Source organism: Saimiri boliviensis, chromosome 6 (assembly GCF_048565385.1).
Source record: "Saimiri boliviensis isolate mSaiBol1 chromosome 6, mSaiBol1.pri, whole genome shotgun sequence".
Lineage (NCBI taxonomy): Eukaryota > Metazoa > Chordata > Mammalia > Primates > Cebidae > Saimiri > Saimiri boliviensis.
In genome coordinates this window covers 78,801,565-78,813,522 of record NC_133454.1, presented here as the reverse complement: position 1 = coordinate 78,813,522, position 11,958 = coordinate 78,801,565, and positions in this window count along the sequence as shown.

The following is an 11,958-nucleotide window of genomic DNA, read 5'->3' as shown; positions in this document are numbered from 1 at the left end:
ATCACCTGGAAGATTTGTTAAAACATATTTCTGGGACATAACTCTCAGAGTTTCTGGTTCAGTAGGTCTGGGGTAGAACCTGAGAATGTTCATTTCTAACAGGTTACCAGGTGATGCTGATGCTGCTGGCCCAAGACAACACTTTGAGAGGTAATGGCCTATTCTTGAACTTACTACAAATGGAATCATATGGTGTGTATTCTTTTACTCAATGTTGACTTTGTGAAATTTGTTCATTTTTTAAAATGTAGCTGACATTCATTAATTTTATTTTTTTTTAATTTTTGAGATAGGGTCTCACTGTGTTGCCCAGGCTGAAGTGCAGTGGCATGATCTTGGCTCATCGCAGCCTCTCAAGTGGTCCTCCCACCTCCATTTCCCAAGTTATTGGGACCATAGGCACGCACCACCATGCTTGGCTAACTTTTATATTTGTAGAGATGGGTTTTTACCATGTTGCCCAAGCTAGTCTCAAACTCCCGAGCTTAGGCAATCCTTCTACCTTGGCCTCCCAAATTGCTGGGATTACAGGCATGTGCCACCATGCTCGGCTGAAGTTCATTAATTTTAATTGGTGAATAGTATGAATATACCATGTAATATGAAGTTATTTATTTGTTTTGCTGTTGATGGATATTTGGGTTATTACCAGTCTTTGGTTATTATGAATAATGGTGCTAAGAACATTCTTTGAGAGTTTTTGTGCAAGTCTGCATACATTTCTGCTGGGCATATATATACATAGGAGAGGAATTGCTGGCAGGTAGCATGTGTCAAACTCTTTTCCAGAGTGGTTGTATCAATTTTCATTCCCACCAGCATGATGTGAGTGCTCTTCTTGCTCTGCATCCTGGACAACACTTGATATCATCAATCTTTTTATTTTTAGCCATTCTGGTGGGAATCCAGTGGTATCTTGTTGTGGTTTTAATTTGCATTTCTATGATGACTAATGATGTTGAACGTTTTTTTCATACGTGTATTGGCTACTTGGATATCTTTTCTGATGAAGTGCCTGTTTAAGTTTCTTGCCCATTTTTCTGTTAGTTTTTCAGAATTTTTCTTCTTTACATATAATAGTTCTTTCTATATTCTGGATATGACTACTAGTTGTTAATACATATCCCAGTATCTTTCACTCTGGTTTGCCTGTACTCTGTTAATAGTGAATTTTGATGAATAGAAGTTTTAAATTTTGATGTAATCCAATATTTTCTTCTATGGTTAGTGTTTTTTTGAGTCCTATTTAAGAAATAGGACTTACCATAGGAAAGGTCATAAAGATATTTTCCTATATTATCTTTAGAGGATTAATTGTTCTGCCCTTCACATTTTGATGCATAATCCACTTGGACTGATTTTTTTTTAATGTATATGGTGTTTTGTTATTTAAAGTTTCTTTTTAAAATATGGATATCTAATGGCTAAAACATGTAAGAAATAGACAGTAGGTAAAAAGAAGAAAAACTTAAAAGAAAAAAATTAACCAGTTGACCCAATATCATTTATTTAAAGGATTGCCCTTTCTCCAGTACTCTGAAGCACTATCTTTTTCAAAAATGAAGGATCCAGGCTGGGCATGGTGGTACATGCCTGTAATCCCAGCTACTTGGGAGGTTGAGGCAGAAGAATCACTTGAACCCAGGAGACGGAGTTTGCAGTGAGTCAAGATGGCGCTACTGCATTCCAGCCTGGGCAACAGAGTGAGACCTCATCTCAAAAAAAAGGGTCTAAATATGTGGGTCCCTTTCTGGACCCACAGAAAGAGGGTTGGTCTATTTGTTTACCTGTGTGCCAATATCAAAGTTAATTGCTATAGCTTTATAATAAGTCTTGATACTTAATAGTGTTTCCATCTTGTTCTTCTTTTTCAAGAATGTCTTAACTATTTTTTATTCTTTGCATTTCCATATATTGTAGAACCAGCTTGTCAATTTCCATGAACAAAACTGCTAATCTTTTTTTATTGAGATTGTATTTAATCTGTTGATCAATGTGGGAAATGTTGGCATCTTCACAATATTGAGTCTTTGAATCCATTAATATGTTATGTTCATTAATCTAGGTCTTCTTTAATTCTATAATGTCTTATTGTTTCCTAGGTAGAGATCTTTCACATATTTTATTATATTTTCCCCAAATGTACTCACTATTTTTTATGCTATTATAAATAGTACCTTTAAATTTTTACTTTCAGCTGTGGCACATGCCTGTAGTCCCAGCACTTTGGAGGCCAGGATGGGAGGATCACTTGAGCCTGGGAGTTTGAGACCAGCCTAGGCAATTTAGTGAGAATCTGTCTCTACAAAAACAATTTTTTAAAAAATTAGCTGAGTGTGGTGGCATGCACCTGTAGTCCCAGATGCTCAGGAGGCCAAGGCAGGAGGATCACTTGTGCCCAGGAGTTCGAGGCTGCAGTGAGTGGTGATCATGCCACTGTACTCTAGACTTGTGTTTTATAGAGACGGTTTTGTCATGTTGCCCAGGCTAGTCTTGAACTCCTGAACTCAAGTAATTCACCTACATCAGCCTCCCAAATTGCTGGGATTACAGGTGTGAACCACCATGCCCAGCCAAACATAACTTTTTAAAAAAAATTTTATTTTTTAATGTTAAAACCTCTTTTACTTCACCCTTCATTCTCTTAACATAAAAAACCAGTAAGAAATAAAATAATACATAGCATTGAGAGGTACATTTTGCCTTAGAGACTGGAGCTGAAAAAATTTGTACTAATTATGAGATAAGACTTTCAGAGACCACTACTTCTGACAATAGCATTATTTTTGACAATATTACAGAATCTTTTTTTTTTTTCCTTTACTGGGAAATTTTCAGGCAAGATCACACTGAGATCAGAGGTAAAGTAATCTCTGCTTCAGGATGACATAAGTGTTAATCACTACAGAGCTGTCTGCCAAGGTTGTGTTCTTATTCCAGCCATTCCAGAGGAGCACAATGGTTTTATCAGAAAGGTTCCCAAATCAGGATTTAATGTCATCATGACTAATTTTATACAGTTAAAATGCCATAGGGCTCTTTCAAAACTAAATAATTGATTTTTAAAGTGCTGCTCTTTAAGGAAAGAAGAGAAAATAATAATGTTTCAAAAACAAAGCATGGCATCACAAACATTACTTTTATATGCAATGAGAAATCAAAAAATTTGTGTGACTCACTTTATTGTAATATTATTGTGGTAGTCTGGAATTGAACCCACAATATTGCTGAGGTATGCCTGTACTTTAAAAAAGTTTCTAAATCCACATTTATATTGTTTGTGAATAATTCATTTTTATCCCTTTCTAACTCTTAGACTTAATTTCTTTTTCTTGTCTTATTGACTTAACTAGGATTTCTAGTACAATGTTGAAGTGATGATAGCAGACATTCTACTTTGTTCTCTGTTGCAGAGGAGAAACTTTTAAGTTTTCACCATTAAATGTGAGTTTGCTGTAGGTCTGGGGAAGATATTCTTTATCAGATTAAGAAAGTTCCTTCTACTCTTAGATTACTAAGCTTTATTATCATGAATGGATGTTGACTTTTATCAGATTTTTGTGCCCTTATTGAATAATTATGAACTTTTTTTCTCTTTTAATATGTCAGTGTAGTGTGATTAATTACATTAGTTGTTTCTTTGGGTTTAATTTGCTGTTCTTTTTCTTGTTACTAGTTTGTTTTTGTTTTTGTTTTGAGACGGAGTTTTGCTCTTGTTACCCAGGCTGGAGTGCAATGGCGTGATCTCGGCCCACCGCAACCTCCGCCTCCTGGGTTCAGGCAATTCTCCTGCCTCAGCCTCCTGAGTAGCTGGGATTACAGGCATGCACCACCATGCCCAGCTAATTTTTTGTATTTTTAGTAGAGACGGGGTTTTACCATGTTGACCAGGATGGTCTCGATCTCTTGACCTTGTGATCCACCCACCTCGGCCTCCCAAAGTGCTGGGATTACAGGCTTGAGCCACCGCGTCCAGCCTTCTTGTTACTAGTTTTTTTTTTTTTTTTGAGATGGAGTTTTGCTCTTGTTACCCAGGCTGGAGTGCAATGGCACAATCTCGGCTCACCGCAACCTCCGCCTCCTGGGTTCAGGCAATTCTCCTGCCTCAGCCTCCTGAGTAGCTGGGATTACAGGCATGCACCACCATGCCCAGCTATTTTTTTTTTTTTTTTTTTTTTTTTTTGTATTTTTAATACAGACGGGGTTTCACTATGTTGACCAGGATGGTCTCGATCCCTTGACCTTGTGATCCAACCGCCTCGGCCTCTGAAAGTGCTGGGATTACAGGCGTGAGCCACCGCACCCGGCCTGTTACTAGTTTTAACTACAATTGTGTTCTAAGAGACAATTATACGATCTGTATAATTTCAATTGTTTGAGTTCTTCATTTTATTTTTCCCTTCTGTTAGCTTGGTAATTCTATTCCTTTACTCTTCTTTTAGTAGTTACCCGTGAAATTATAATATGCAATGGCTTATCAATGTCTATTCTAAATTATTACTCTTTCTCCTTCCAGCCAATGTAAGAACCTTTAGAATAACTTCATTCCTTGTCTGGACTTATATGTCACTGTTGTTATATATGTTAATTCTTTCTCTCTCTCTATATGTACATATATTTATATATTATATACAACAATAAATAAAAATATGTATTAAATATTAAATGTATATATTTAAAACCATTAGATATTATTACATTGTTAGTATTATTTTTTAAATGCAGTACTTACCTAGCCTTCCCCCTTTTCTGATGTTCTTCATTAATACCTGTGTCTAGAATGCCTGTGTTCTTCTGCTTGAAGAACAACACCCTTTAGTGTTTTCCATTAACAGGTTTGCTAGAGTTAAATCACCTCATCCTTTTAGAAGGACATGTTCACTGGATATAGAATTCTGGGTTAGTACTTACTGTCTTTCAGAACTTTAGAAACATTCCATTGTGTCTGGCTTCTACAGTTTCCACTGAGAAGCCTCATTGTTGTTGTTCCAGTCAAGGTAATCTCTTTATTCTTTACTGTTTTTAAGATTCTTTGTCTTTTTTTTTTTTTTTTTTTTTTTTTTTTTTTTAGCAATTTACTATGATTTGCCTGAATGCAGTGTTTATTTCACTTGAGTTTCACAGTATGTCCTGAATCTGGTGCTTTGTCTTTTGTCAGTTTTAGAAATTTTTCATTCACTATCTCTTTATATACTGCTTTTTCACATTTTCTCTCCTGTCCTTCCAAGATTCCATTTACACGTATATTAGACCTTAGCTGTATTCTGTATGTCTTTTATGTTCATGTCTGTATTTTCCGTCCTTTTGCCTTTTCATGAATCTGGTTATTCATTGTGGATATTTTCTTCTGATCTGTTTTCCAATTCACTTCAGCTGCTGCTAAACCCATTCATCAATTTCTTTCTATTACATTTTTCGGTGGCATAATAAAGTTCAGGTAAGGTTTGAGCAGAGCCCAATTCAATTTCTCTGAGATTCCAGGCTCTTCCCTCCTCTGTGTCTGAGCTTTGTCCTCAGGTTGGCTTCATCCATGGTAGCAAGATAGAAGCAAGGACTGCTTGTTTTCTTGATTACATCAAGCACACATGAGAGTGCTTTTGTGTCAGCAATTCAAGCAAGATTCTTGAATTCTTGCTTCTCCACAATTCTTCTGGCTTTGTTAACATGCCTGCCCTTAGACCAATGTATGTAGGCAGGAAGATGGAATGTGCTAATTTAATTAAGTTCTACTCTTGGAGCTGGAATTGGGGTCAGTTTCTAAAGACACGTGTTGCTTAGAGGAGAGGTAGATACCTGAATGAAATTAATAAATGAAGAGCTGGGCATTGTTAGGAAGAGAGGAGTGATGTATACTTACAAGGCAACCAAATGCCTACTACATCTTCCAATAAGCACAATGAGTGTAAACTTGTGACTACTCTTGGAGCCTATGCAGACAAACAGGTGTTGGATGAGGTATCCCAATTTCCAAGAAAATGACTTTCTATGATAAATTTGTTTCTCATATACCTTTCTGTACTGAGAGACTGACAAGCTTAAAAATGGCAATTCTAAGCTCCCTTGCAGCTAGGGTTTTGGACATGAATGACTTTCTGCCAGTGAAATGTACTCAGGTGAGATTTGAAAAGTATAGGTGAGGCAGAGGCTATTTCCAAATTACTTTTTGCTTTGTTTGTTTTGCTTATAAAAAGAGATTGTGGTGATGAATCTATTAACCAGATTGCAGGTGCAGAGAAGCAGTGGCTATGATGCCAACCTCCTTGTCTTGATTCTGGAGAATTCAAGTAATGTGTAAGATAACATGGATAACAAGTTACAGAATTCAAGCTCAGATGTCTGAATTCATAAATACTTAGTGAGTTCTTCAAGTTTGTCCCCTGGTTGCTGAGAAGTAGTGGCTTCCCAGCTGGGTCAGTTCTGTTGTCTCCTAAAAATCTTCCCTGAAGGCCAGTCTAGAGCTTACCCTTCCAGCTCTTCCAATCATGTAAGCTCTTAGCTCTCTCTATTATATACCTTTCTGCTTAAAATATCTGCAGCCATTTCCATTTCCTGCACAGAAACCTTCTCACTAGCATAATAAGGAAAACACCTTTCTGGGATCTGGACAGAGCTAGTTTTTCTCCAAAAATTCCAGGTGTCCTAATTACAATCATGGCATGGGCATAGATTAATAACTAGGTTTCTTACAACAAGCAGGAACAAGTACCTGTTCTTTGGCACAGCCAAAGAATAGCCTGAATGGAGAAACTCAGGAACTATGGCACAGGCTGAGCTTGGCTTCCATGGGTTTTGCCTCCACTGGGTGAGTTGGGGGTAGGAATCCTTTATTACTGTGTGCCTACTCTGTGCCACAGCCTGCAACCAATACTTCACAAACATCATCCATCCATGGCTCACTACAGCCCTGCAAAGCAGGTATGATTATCCTTAGTTTACATGTGAGAAAACAGACTCAGAGAGGTTAAAGCGACCTGTTCCATAGATAAAGTGACCTATTCCATAAATAATAAATGACAGAATCAGAGTTAACATCAGGTCTGTCTGCATGCTCAGCCTTTACTTGTTTACATTTTAAAATCTTTCTTCTTTTTTTCTCCTATCTTGCTCTGTCACCCAGTCTGGAGTGCAGTGGTATGATCATAGCTCACTGCCATCTTAGAATTCCTGGACTCAGACTCCTGCCTCAGACTCCTGAGTAGTTTAGGACTACATGTACACACCACTGTACCTGGCTTCATTTATTTAGTTATTTAGTTAGTTAGTCAGTTAGTTGAGACAGGGTCTCATTATGTTGCCCATAATACTTCACAAACATCATCCATCCATGCTTTGGCTTCACCCCTTTGGTGTCATGGTAGCAAGATGAAAACGGGCTATTTTTTCTACAAACATATTTATATAAAGTCCTTGCTGCTTTTGTCACATATGATGCCTAGTTTTTGATATAAGATATATGAACTCTATATTAGTCCATTCTCAGGCTGCTATGAAAAAAATACTAGAGACTGAGTAATTTATAAAGAAGAGATTTAATTCACTCAGTACCACATGGCTAGGGAGACCTCAGGGAACTTACAATCATGGTGGAAGGCAGCTCTTCACAGGGTAGCAAGAGAATGAGTGCCAGCAGAGAAAATGCCATAAACCCATCACTATCACGAAAACAGCATGGGGAAAACTGCCCCCATGATTCAATTACCTTCCACTGGGTCCCTCCCATGAGGGGATTATGGGGATTACAATTCAAGATGAGATTTGGAGCGGGGGGCGGGGACACAGCAAAACCACATAAAATTCTACTTTATTTTTCTTTTTCTTTTCCCTTGATCACTGGTATGAACACTATTCAGAAATACCTAATTGACAAGTTGGCTTTGTGTTGACCTATTATAAGTGAAAGGGCAGCCAATTACCTGCAGTAACTGAATTGTAGGTCATTGTAAGGACTCACAGGTCACATCTTAACTCATTATCTTATTAATAAGGTCTGTGAGCTAATTTAAAAGAATTGTGGCATTCCTAATATCAGTAATCTTTTATGATGATTTTAACCATATAAAATCACACTGGCCAAACTGTGTGTATGTGAATTTTGATTGCCTATTCTCTTCTCACAGGCTGTAGGCAATAGTTACCAGTGTACCAGTGTTTCCACAAAAATTCAAAAGATGTTATCTGTTGCCTATTTAGCCTAAATTGGTCAGGAAGATAATTCACCATAATCATGTCAACAATTCTAAGGCAGCAGTTGAAAGTCAGTGTTGTACTCTGTGGCTGAAAATGAACTATAAGCAAATCTCACATTGAAAAATCCCATGTAATGAACGTTGAGATTCTCAAAAATGATTGTGATCTGGACTTCATTCAATTTTAAGTATTTTGATAGTCATGACAATAAAAACTACCTCCACCCCAGTTCTCCTCCTCCTCCTTATTCTCCTCCTCTCATAACAATATAGTCACAATGTCAATAACTAAAAAGTATGAAGAGAAAGTCTCCCTCCCATCCTTGACTCCCATCTTTGGTAACCATCTTCTTTTTCTTATGTATCTTTCTAGAGATTCTTTATGTGTATATATATATATATATATATATATATATATATATATATACAAGTAAATGTAAGTATTCTTGTTTTTCTTCCTTCTTTACACAAAGTAGCAAAATATATGCACTGTTCCGTACTTTTTTTCCATTTAAAACTGTATCTTGGAGATCTTTCCATATTAGAATATATAGAGCATCTTCATTCATTTTTACAGCTAGATAGTATTCTATTTTATGGATGTCATGTAATTTACATTTCTAGTCCCCTAGTCAACTTGATGCCATTTGAATTGTTTCTAGTATTTTGCTACTACAAACAGTGCTGTATTGAATAGCATGTACATATGTCATTTTATACATAAGGGTCTATCTGTAGAATAAACTGCCAAAAGTAAAATTGTTGGGTGAAAAAATAAATACTTTTTTTTTGATGCGGAGTCTTACTTTGTTGTGCAGGCTGGAGTGCAGTGGCACGTTTTTGGCTCTGCAACCTTTGCTTCCTGGGTTCAAGCAATTCTCCTGTGTCAGCCTCTCAAGTACCTGGACTACAAGCACCTGCTGTCATGCCCAGCTAAGTTTTTTATTTTTATTAGAGATACGGTTTCACCATATTGGTCAGGCTGGTCTTGAACTCCTGACTCAGGTGATCCACCCACCTCCCCCTCCCAAAGTGCTGGGATTACAGGCATGAGCCACTGCACCTGGCCGAAAAGATAAATACTTTTATATCTCTTTATAGAACTTGTATCAATATACACTCTCACCGCCAATGTTTGAAATGCCTGTTTTCCCAGTCTCACTGTGAGAATATCAAATGTTAGATTTTTGTTAATGTACTAAGTGAACATTTCTTAGTGTTTTGTTTTATATTTTATTATTATGCATGAGATTAAGAATATTTTCATATGTTTAAAATTTATTTATATTTCTTGTCTACCTGTGTTCTTTGCTGATTTTCTATTGGGTTACTTAGAAGTCTTATTGACTGCTAGTGACTCCTATTATATATTAGGGAGATTAATTCTTTGTGATTTGTTATGAAAACATTTTCCCTGGTTTAATATTTATTCTTCAACTTTACTTACAGTATTTGTTAAACATGTAGAGTAGTTTTTTGTTTTTGTGTAGTCGAACATCTTGATCTTGTATGGCTTCTGGATTTTGGGTGATAGAAGGCTTTCCTCACTACAAGATGAAAGGCATTTTCCCATTTTTCTTTAAGCATTTGTGGGTTTTTTTTTTTTAAGTTAAATTTTTTATGCATTTGAAATTAACCTAGTCTACCATGAAGAGTGGGTTCAACTTCATTTTTGTCTAGGTGGCTGGTTATTTGTCCCAGTACTATTTATTTAGTGGTCCATAACTTCTCCAATGACTCTAGATGTCAGCTTTATGATACTGTATCTATGTATGGTTTTGAGACTATTTCTGTATATGATGTTCTACTCCATTAGCCTATCTGTCTCCAATTTACAGGCCAGCATAACATTGTTGTGATGACGGAAGCTTCATAACCTCCTTTTATATCTAGGAGTGCTGACCCACCTCCCCCTTGCTCTTCTTTACTTTTTTTTTTTTTTTTTTTTTTTTATTTGAGACGGAGTTTCGCTCTCGTTACCCAGGCTGGAGTGCAATGGCGCGATCTCGGCTCACCGCAACCTCCGCCTCCTGGGTTCAGGCAATTCTCCTGCCTCAGCCTCCCTAGTAGCTGGGACTACAGGCACGTGTCACCATGCCCAGCTAATTTTTTGTATTTTTAGTAGAGGCGGGGTTTCACCATGTTGACCGGGATGGTCTCGATCTCTTGACCTCGTGATCCACCCGCCTCGGCCTCCCAAAGTGCTGGGATTACAGGCTTGAGCCACTGCGCCCGGCCCTACAGTTTTTTTTTTTAAGCACTACTCTTCCTTCTTTCTTTTTCTATATGAACCTTAGACTCAATTTTTCTGGTCAAAAAAAGCCTATTTATATGTTTGTTGGATTACATTAAAATTTTTAAATTAAGTGGTGGAGAATTTACAGCTTTATGATGTTGAGGATTTCTATTCAAGAGTGTGTTACATTTCCACTTGTTTCAGTTTTGTTGGGGGGTTATGTTTGGTAGCATTTTATAAATTTTCTTCACATGGGCCTTGACTATTTCTTGCTAAGTTAATTGCCAGGTATTGAATCTTTTTTTTGTTTCTAGTAGAAATAAGGTCTTTTCTTCCATCGCATCATTTGTATTAATAAAACTTGATGATTATATATTAATTTTGTTCCTGAGTAATTTTGTTGTATTTTCTTTTTGTTGTAGTAGACTTTTAGTATATTTCCTTAGGTTTTCAAGATATACAATTATATTTCCTGCAATAGTTCCTCTCTTCTAATTTTTATACCACTAGTTTATTTTTATCTAGTTGATTCACCTAACACACCGAGTAAAGTGTTAAATAGTGTTGATGTGACCATCTTTGTTTTGTTGTTTCAGAATTTAATGGAGCTACTTTCTAGTGTTTCCCTGTTAAGTCTGATGTTGGTATTGGGTTGAGATAATTTTTTTTTCATGTTAAAGAGATATCTTTTTCTATCTTATTAAATGTTTTCCTCAAAAACATTGCTTCAAATGTCTTTAGTATCTATGCAGTTGATCACATGATTTCCTTCTCAAATCTAAAATATTCAAACTTATTGTGATGGACTTTGACAGCTATGACTGTATGTTGGATGCTATGATTAGGATTTGTGCAGCAGACTGTGGGGACACAGAAGAGAAGTACCGCCCCCCCTAGGCCGGGAGGGGGTTTGTTAGGAAAGACTCTGGGAAGGTGATACTACAGCAGTCTCAAAGGATGAGCTGTGGCCAGGAAGAATGTTTGAGGTAGAGGGGCTGGACAAAGGCTTGGAGTTGTGGAGCAGTTTGGGAGGGCTGGAAATGGGGTGCACTTGTGTGAGAGATGAGGCCCGACAAGACTTGGATGAAAGACAAGAGGCAGATTAAAAGCTCTTGATGGCGGGGTGCGGTGGTTGACGCCTGTAATCCTGGCACTTTGGGAGGCTGAGGTGGACAGACCACCAACATGGTGAAACCCCATCTCCACTAAAAATATAAACATCAGCCAGGCATGGTGGTGCATGCCTGTAGTCCCAGCTACTCAGGAGGCTGAGGCAGGAGAATTGCTTGAACTGGGGAGGCAGAGGTTGCAGCAAGCTGACATTGCACCATTGCACTCCAGCCTGGGCAACAAAAAGGAAACTCCATCTGAAAAAAAAAAAGGGGGTGCTTTTGAATGCCATATCCATGAGTGTGGTTAGTGTTAAGGATGTGCAACCTGTACAGCCATACAGATAGGGCCCTGTTCTCAAAAGGGCCCCATGTTTGGTGTTATGCCTTGCTGCCACCACCCTGAAATTCCTAAATTTCATCTTTG